Below are 10341 nucleotides of genomic sequence, written 5' to 3' on the forward strand. Positions count from 1 at the left end.
ATGATATGTTAAGTACAATTTGTTCATCTGGGTTTGTTTTGTTAAGTTTCTAGAAATCTTCGAAAGAATTATGTATTTGTGTTCTTATTTGGATATTTCCTTATTTTTTTAAGTGACATTTATAAGACTCGGACCAAATCAGAGTTAAATACGTTCTAATTCCGGATTGTAATAGTCAATGTGCATAAACTTTCGACATATGCATGTAATACTAAGACTAGCAGATATGAGAGATGATTTTAATGGGGTTTGTAACAAATCGTAGTTAATAAAACATTAATGCATATTAAAAGAGAGGAATGGACCAGTGGTTTAGCTATTTAAAGAAGAAATTTTAAATGTGACAAAACATATAAAAAGGGGAGATGATGAATTGAGCGACATTTTGCATTTTCTTAATTTGAGCGACATGATCTTTTCAGCGACAAAACACATATAAATTGAGCGACTTTTTATTTTTTAAATTCAGCGACATTTACCTGAGAAAAATACTTATTACCTCTTCCGTTAGTCAGTGTCCCCTGCTCACCACGGGGAGGTGGAAGTAGGATTTTGAGCAGGATATAGTGTTTGTTTATTGTTCACTGAAACCACATAGTTTATATAAAATACTTTACAAGTGTTAAAAATAATGTACTATTAAAAACTTCTATGTACACAATCGTTATAAATTGATGACCGGCTGAGACTTGTATGCCATAAGTTTAACGAACTCAAGTCTTGAGATATCGCCTGCTCTGTACTGTTCCTGGAATTCACGCATCTGCTGCACATTTGACTTTTCGTTAATAGTCAAAAGCATTGGTCGCATAGAAGCTCTTTCTCCTGAAAATATAAACAAATAAATAATATTAGGAACTCATAGGATATGGAATAAATTTATATGACACAAAATCATTATATATGTTTAATAATAGGATAAGCAATGGAACAACACTTTTGTTGTTTTCTTCATTTTTAGTGTAATCATGATCATATTATAATACTTTTATTGAACATACCTTACTCTATAAACAGCTTGTCTTATCAGGCCAACATCTTCTGGGACTAAACTAGCGTTCTCTGTTTTCCCAACTTCATGTACTATTAGCTTGTGTGGCCGTTCTGTTATGCTGTCTTCAGCTTTTCTCTTGCAAGCTTGTCTGATGTTGTGTCTCTGTATCTTTCTTTCTTCTTCCTTTTCATGGTTATGCTCATTACGTCCATCCAATATTATCAAATCCGTTAAATCTGTCTTGCATCGGGCTTTGCATTTGGCTTTTATACATCTCCAAAGATGTGTGGCACTATATGATTTGTCAAGCCTATACTTAAATCCATCAACAACTATACCTTCTTTCCCTCGATTCGTTGTGTACTTCTCAATCTCCATTTTAAATGTATTTCACTAATATATTTTTGTCTTTATTTATTGTCGTTTAATCTGTTTAGTGATATTCAGAAGGGAAAAAGTACTGGTCGATTCACTGAAGTTGAACTAATACATTCGAGAAAGGGCTAGTTTTGACCAGTGCGAACTGGTGGACCGTTTATGTGAATTTTATGTACATCTGTATTTAATCAATTAAAAATATGTCGCTGAATTTATATGCCGTTTTTATATTTTGTATTGATTTGATGTCGTTCAAATGATATACGCAATTACTCAAAAAGCGTCGCTCAAAAGATAGTCGCTGAAAAGACAATGTCGCTCAATTTATACGCACCCTTCCATTTATAAAGCTTATGTACTTCTTTTTATGGGTGCGTATAAAATTACAACATTTTGGCTTTGACCCACATTTCCTTTATATCTACATAACAAGGAATTCATAAATAGTGTGACCAGTCTTATGCGGGAGCTCCAGTTAATTCAGAATATCTGACTCCAAAAGTCGTTTCATTATGGTACTATGTTGGTGATCTACGAAGAAACCCCCTCCCTTTTCGCTATAATACATTGTTTTGTACCTCGTGAAGAACAGGGACTCCATATATATTAAACCAGGGCTAAAATGATATCATATACTGCAAATTTTTATTTGCATGTTTAATCTATAATATACTATAAAACTGAATCTTATTTTATTATTAAATCAATAAACAATAATACAAGGGGTCTTGGTTAATTCAAAAATTCTCTGCCGCTTATGCATGCAGTAACCGGTCGTGATGTACCTCAGCGAACGAACACTTTTCAAAGCAATCAATAATAGTACGTGGGCTGAGATAACCTCCCATTTACGAATGTTTTTGTCACCAAACAATAAATTGAAACATTTTTAAAGTTTTTTTTTTATTCTACGGACATCTACTTTTTACAGAACAAAGTAAACTGACATATTACTACACACATGCTATCCTAGAAAGGCTAAGACGCTCTAACAATTATGTCACAAAAATCTTGGCTTTTTGACCCAGTGGGGTACAAATATATTAGGCTTATACTGAAAAAGAATCCGGCAGTATTTTTTGGCGACAAATTGATTCGGTAATGGGAGGTATAAAATTATCTAAAAATCAACATGATGTTGACCGTCCGTGCGAGACCCGATAAGGTAGTCAAGGACGTTAAAAACCCCCTTAGTTAGTACATGATGTTGATGAGTGGGGGCGCACGGTGGACCCTCCCAGCCCAGGACTATAACCACACTAATGATTTCACACCCGTGTCAGACAGAAATCATAATATTGTTGTTTCATTTGATGCTGCATGTAGCGAAACGCATTTTGGTTTACGTTTAGGGATCATAAACTAAATGCCCAGAAGCCAAACTAACCAGGAGTTAGATTGACAATATAAGCACGCAAGCCTCCCCGAAGTCCATCTCTTTGTTTAAGTACTTTGAGGAGAAAAACTCCAAACAACCAACAAGGTTACAAAAAACTATTCCAATATGTAGAACAAATCTCTATCGTCAATACTCTCCTACCAAGAGGCCGGTGCAATAGAATTGAGATATTCTCTTTTCCGCTAAGATATTCTCATAACTTGACACGCAGGTTTCAAAAGCTATCCGAGTTCCCAGTCACAAACTGTACATTCATAACAAGTCTGTGTGAAGAATACGAGATTACATGCCAGAATGGTCAATACTTTTACTAACTTTTAATTTACGACAGCTTAAATCTGTTTAGAACCTATTCTTTCAACACCTGGGTTCTATTGTAAAAGTAGAACTGATAGTTCTCGTTGTACCAGGAAACATTAAATTATAGACATGTTCAGTCATGTTCTTTTGAGTTTTCCATGTTTATCATAATTTTTTTTCAAGAACTGAGATGGTTATAAAAAACCTAGTCATACTGAACAGTTTTGTTTAGTATTATATGATGATATACGAAATATTCACAGAATGAACCAAATGGGGACTTGTATTTGAACTAATGGAGAAATGACACTTTCAAAGCTGCTATTTAAATAAAAAATCCGATATTTTACTGCAAATGTTAGATATTAAAAAAATTCAGGATGTGCTTTTTAAATATTTAGTTTCTAATTTTACATTCCGATACCTCAAAGGTCACCTTTCATTTCGGGCTGCTGAAATTTGAAAGTTTTTGGCATGTTTACCAAACACTGCTGCGGACGGCACTATTTGTTTATTTGTCTTAAATATAGCTATTGGGTCTTGTATGAGATGGAATCTGAGCTGATCTGATCTAAAAAGGTTAGATTTTTTTCTTACCAGCAAAGGGAAGTAAGTCATACAAAAAAAATAACTATGATTAATTTTGACCCCATTTTGTTAGAGACGTGACCATAATCGATGCGTACGACATCGATATTTCGATAGGGCTTGGAATAAGCTTTCCATCGATATATAATTTAGCCGTACTATAGTCCGGTGCAATAAATTCTTTAAAAAAAATCGATAGCCTGCTATCCTACTAAGACAGGATCTTTAAATAGTCAAAAACTATCTTCAGCGCAGATGATAAATTGTTACATTACAAAAGTAGAAGTAGATAATGTTCTGCAACATTGTAAAACAATCATCCATCGTATCAACCGCTCATCTTCTTGAAATTTTATATCAACACTCAAAAATCCAAAAAGCCTATTACCATGTGTTACATGTACATGAAAAAAGTAAACAGAAACAGTTTATCTCATGGTCATGTTCAAATTAAAGTTAAAAATCGCCATTCTTTGTAACCAGACATGATTTGTTACATTTACTTCATAAAAGCAAAATGCCCAAATTTTGACCTCAAGGTCAAAGTTCAAGGACAAAGGTCACCAATCCTTGTATCCATATCATCTTCATCAGGTTGTCTACCCACATGCCGAATATACCCCATGAGTACCACTTTCTATGAGGCATCACTATTGCATTTAAGCTGAGTGTTTCATACCTGTTTGCCTCCAATAATTATTTTTATCAGTAATGTTTAAGGCTTATTTGATAAAAGACCCTGTTTTTAAAAATCAAGTGAACTGCACATGAAAATGTGCAGATTATACACTGTTTTGGTTCAAGATCAAAGGTTGTAGTTAGTTTTGAATTTCGTGGCACTTGACGATAGATCTTAATCATATTGTTAAAGCAATATTATAAATCATGTGTAATTATACCAAATATATATTTATTTCATATATTTTCATTTGATATTTAATGGAAGAATATATAACTTAAACGCTTAAGTGCTGGATAAGTGTATAAGAGTCTAACACAAAATGCAAAAATTAGATACTTCAGATCCCTTTTTTATACCTCAAGATACACCTATCAGCTGTTTCGTACATGTACTTATTTATTCTTAAAAAAACACGCATCTGCATCACTGTCATGTATTTATAGATGCATAAAGAATGCTTCTATAATACTTGATATTGAAAACTTAAGCTTCCATTTCTTTATTAAAACCTTAAAAAAACAGCTTGCATCAGTTGACCTATTAGTCTTCCTTTACCATCGATTTCTAAGTGTAGGTCAAGATATGAGGCTGACTTCACAGTGTCTGTAGTATCCTACATCTCAAGATACTGACCTTAAAATGTAAAAAACAAACAAATTTTCACCTTTCAAGCACTGTAAGTCTAACAAGAAGTCATTGGACATAAAACGCTTGATTGAAGTACGATAATTGAAAAAAATGCCAATTACCGGTAAAGTGGAAGAAAATAGTTTATGAAAAACGCTTTTTTGTCACATTGAAATTGAAAAATACACGGCTGAAAGGAGCAGATTTGTTGGATACATCGATAATTAAAAAAACAGTACCCGACATGTCTATTGTATATCATTTATACGCATAAAACGAACATTTTGGTTCATTTTTTTTCATGGGTAGGGTGGCAATTTTTCACCTAACTTGACTTTTAAAACATTACATACTTATTGCGTAGGCTCATTTGAATGCTAAGACACGATATAAATGTACTATATCACACAAAAGCTTGTTTAATCGCGGTATTTTGAGAGAGAGAAAAATGACAATAACGGGTGATATAGAAGAAATTTTGAAATTCTGAAAATTCCTTTTTTAGGAGTTTAAAGTAATTGTAACCCCAAAAAAAATCCAAGCCCTGAATTGATCAGATATGTTGGGTGCAGCAATTTCTTAATCATGAATGTCTAAAATATAAGTTTTACAGTGTCAGTACGAATATCACTTCAAGTCATCAGAAGGACCCCGGAATTAATATTTTTGATAAAACTAGACATAAAATACCAAATAAACCATTTTTTTACTGAAGCATAGATATTCTTGGGGTTTTGACATTGAAATTATGTCAATTTTAGCGATTTTTTCGGTGGGGTAGGAGTACCTTTATATATTTAACTCCAAAATGCCCAATTGAAATCGCAACTTTCTTGGTACTATTTTAAAGCGAAGACATTTGGTTACATCTTGATGTCTTTAAGTATTTAGTTTCTTCACACACGCTATCCCAGGAAGACTTAGACACTCGAACAACTATGTCACAAAAACCTTGCCTTTTTTACCCAAGGGGATACAAATGTAGGCTTATACTGAAGAAGAACCCGAGAAAACTCTTTGGCAACAAAATGATCCGTAATGGGGGGTATAAAGATACCCGAAAATCACCCTGTAGTTGATGAGTGGGGGTGCACAGTGGACCATACCAGCCCCCGGAAACTGAGGAAAGCGTATATTTACCGAGTTATGAGAATCGCTAGGCAGGAAGGTCGACAAAGTGTCAATGGTTCATTCTTGATAAACTGTACATTGACAATAAACAATTTATAACAAGACTCCACTGATTGTCCAGTTTCAATGGAGGTTATGGACGGTGCTGCACCACACAGGCTACTAGCCTGCAAACACATTTGAATGAATCTGACTTGGAAGTAACGCCCCCACCGCAACGTCAACGCTTAATTTGAATTGTCGTTCAGAAGAGTCACATTTTCATGAAAACAATCGAAGTACTCCATACAGATAACAGTTCGATGCAAGTTGACCCTCGATGTTAAGTACTGAACATTAGCAATGGAAATGCCACTCATAATGTCGTCCATCATTTGAATATCTACTTTTTAAATGTCTATGGTTTGAAAAAAAAGTTATTGACACAAGAACTTAAAGAAATCACTTCTAGTCATCAGGAACACAATTGAACATGTAATAATGATCGTGTGAAACTTTCATTCAATAACATCCAATACTGTCATTAATTGGAAGTTAAGCCATCTTTTGAGCTTCAAATCTTCCTTTTTTCATGTTTCCTGGTCTTTTCTTAAGACCAAAGTTAATATCGTAGTCTTCTGTACTGATTTTGCTATCAACCGCCGTGCTGTCACATTGGCTCATCATAAGGGAGATAACTCTATTTGACTTGATACTTTCATATAAATCTTTGGAATTTCTGTCAAAAAAAACTATCACACCGTTAAATGAAAAGGTTAATGGCATTTTGTTAGTTAAATGAGAGACCTGAGAAAACCTGACACAGACCTCAACGAACACACCATAATATACATTGTGAATGTAGATCTTCTACGAAATAAAGTATGAAGAATACTGTTTTCCATCATCATTAATCTTTTTTTTTAATGTGAATCAAGGAATGTCCTGTATGAGAGAATAGGGAGATTAACCAAGAATTTTGCTACTTAAGATAGTGTGATTTAAAAAAATAAAATAATGAAACATTTTTAAACAATACATGTACATTATTTCAGGCAATCATTGAAACTAAAAGCATTTTTGAGTTGGTAAAGGATATTGTCCCACTTTTGAATCAATAAAGTTCCTGTTAACTCAAAATACTGTTACAACAGAGATATTTGATAGTGAATGTGTGACTTATTGAATATCATATGGCCTATCCATACAATGATTTATAGCCAGTTGAGTGTACAGAATCCTTAGGTATTAGTTATTATTTGCACACATGTATAGGATGATGTACTTAAGAATTGAGGGTTTCATTTTTTGTTTCATCTGCGTGTAAAAGTGAACCATTAGCACTTCATGTCCAAAATGTGCGACCGGTCAACACTTTTACATGCCAATGAAACATAAAAAAAAATGATTGAAACATACATATGATTACATTTCATATATTTCTCTTATTTTTAATTATTTCTATTTTATTATAGATATACATAATAGAACATTAGGAATACACAATGATTTATAAATTAGTCCAATTAGGCCTAAAAAAGTTATTGTGTTTCAGGTCACCCTACTGACCCTCCTTCAGACCCCCTACCCAAAAGTTTTTATTTGTGATTTAAAAAAAAAGCCTTTAGACTGTCGTACAGAAAGAGAAAAGAAGAAAATACAGCCTGAGGTATTTTTTTCTATACTTAATTTGAAAAAAACAAAAAGTTAGAAATACTAGTTTTTATTTAGAAACGATTGCAAACACACGTTAGTGTACGTGCTCTTGGCCAGGGACTGAGTCAATTACATTTTTAATCTTTGCAGATTTGGTTTTAACTGTACTCTGAGTTTGGTGTCACACTTATTTCATTTCCAAAAAAAAAATAATAAAATAAAATAAAATAAAAATAAAAGATAAAAAACCCTACCTACCGACCCAGAATTTTAGAGGGTAATTGGAAAGACAACATTATTTTTGTTTGGTCTTTAAATTGTGGATGTGGCCTATAAAGATGTGTAAAGCTGATTATCCACAGAGGTTAGCTTATTTTAATTAAATGCACAGTAAAGTTCTCTAATTAAATTTTGTATAAGCTGATGAACTGACCTAAACATCAATCTTAAAAAAGATTGACATAACTGTGGAAATACATGTATATGCATAAACAGATGCTAATGCAAAATATTGGCAAAAAAAATACCAAAGTGTCAGCATTGCGATCATTCAAATATGTCTAACTCCAAAAAACATGGCTTGAAAACAGGAAACAAAGATGATCTACATACACAATTCATACCAAATATCAGTGGTTATATACATATTTTGAGTTGTAGTCTGAAAACAGAGAATCATCTAATTTTCATCTGAATTAGCCTATCCAAAAACTTGAAAATAAAAACATCTAAAATTTGTTAAAACTGAGAGTTCACATTAAGCTAATCTATGAGAAATAAATGGCCAATTTGAGTGTGGTCTGTTACTTTTCTAACAATAAATACTGAAAATATTCATACCTCAAATAATTAAATAAAAATGACATGAGAGTGGTTTACAGTTACTTAAGTTATTACACACATGTATATCTTATATGCATTAAAGTTATTTTGAAGGAGTTTATTAGTGTTTCTCCCTTTCTAAGCTGGTGATAAAAGCACACTCACATCTGGTATGGAAAGTGCCCCCACCAATTCAACTAAAAGTACCCAATCACACGTTCAGTCTGCAGACCATCTATTCCAGTACAAAAATTCTGACTATTTTAAAATTGTCAAACCTTGTTCCATCACTTTAAACGATATATTTGACTACAACGATGACGAACCACAATGTACCATATCAAAATGTGGTATTAAAAATTGCAAAACATGCAACATTCTTATAACCGACCCTTACTTCTCCAGTTCCCTTACAAACAAAACCTTCCATACAAGAAGTCACGATGACTTAAGTTGCCAATCAACAAACTTAATATATGCATTAGAATGCAACTTATGTGGTTTAATATATGTCGGAGAAACGCAAGAACGATTAAATAAAAGAATGTGCGGTCATCGTTCGGGAATTAACATCACCAAATTCCCGACAATTTATCAACACTTTAATCAACAAGATCATTCAATCCTCTCCATGAAAGTTCGTATTTTAGAAAAAAATTACCATCCTACGAACAGTCCCGTTCTAAGTAAAAACTATCGTAGGGAAAGAGAGGAGTACTGGATACGCAGACTAGGTACTGCAATACCTGACGGATGCAATGACAACATCAAAAGTATAGGAAACCTTTCAAGCCAATATAACAATAACATAAATGTGATGAATTTATTTGACAAAAATCCAAGACGGGAAAGGAGTCATGGCCATCGCCACTATACGTCACCTAAGTTACTGATGTCTCCATAGATGGTCTCCTTCCTTTCATACAAAAACCTCTTGGACTTCATCACATTAGAACCAAACTTTATTATATACCTCTCACTCTACTACACTCCCTTTACAAAACAAGTCCTGACACTCCTGTTTCTGACCCCACCTCATCATTATACAGACTTGTTTCCATCATTTTGGATATTGGTTACCACAGACTCTTTAAACCAGTTTGTGTGAAGGATCAAGATGAAGAAAAACGATCATTTCTTCCACTACCGTTTGTCAACAAAGGTATAGATGCAATTAATTTGGCTAACATACTCCATCACAAAAACTTCACCAACAAAATTCCCCCATATTTCAAAGACAAATCCATACCAATTATTTCATATTCCTATACTTCACCCATCGCATCCAAAATTTTCAATTATAAAAGGCTATTGCAGAACCTCGAGATTGAGGACTTCAAGGCTACACCATCTGACTGTTCTTGCAAAACCTCTCCATTCAAATATGGTCCTTCTGGTCACGTCGTTACAGGAGAATTAACCATTATCGAAAATGAATCTCTGCGTAATATCCTTTCTAAAGTTCCCAAGTACCGTGAACCACGCTGCAAAAATTGGAATTATAACTTTAAAGTTCTTATGGATGCCGTCGAGGACTATGCAAGAAAATGGATAAAACGAGAACAAGACGACATTGATTCTCTGTCAGAGTGGTTAAAGGCCGTGAGGTCTTTAATTTTGAAACGAATGAAAGTTTTAAGTAGGTCAATGAGTGCCAAGGCTACATCAGTTTTCAAAGGACCCCGATGTAGCAAAAACATTGTCTACTATACATGACAAATATGTTGTCGTACCAGCAGACAAAGCCCAAAACAACATTGTTTTTGTCCGCAAAACGTTTTATAT

This window comes from Perna viridis, chromosome 8 (genome assembly GCF_037379345.1).
Source record: "Perna viridis isolate PV_CMFRI_1.1 ecotype Kerala chromosome 8, ASM3737934v1, whole genome shotgun sequence".
Taxonomy (NCBI): Eukaryota; Metazoa; Mollusca; class Bivalvia; order Mytilida; family Mytilidae; genus Perna; species Perna viridis.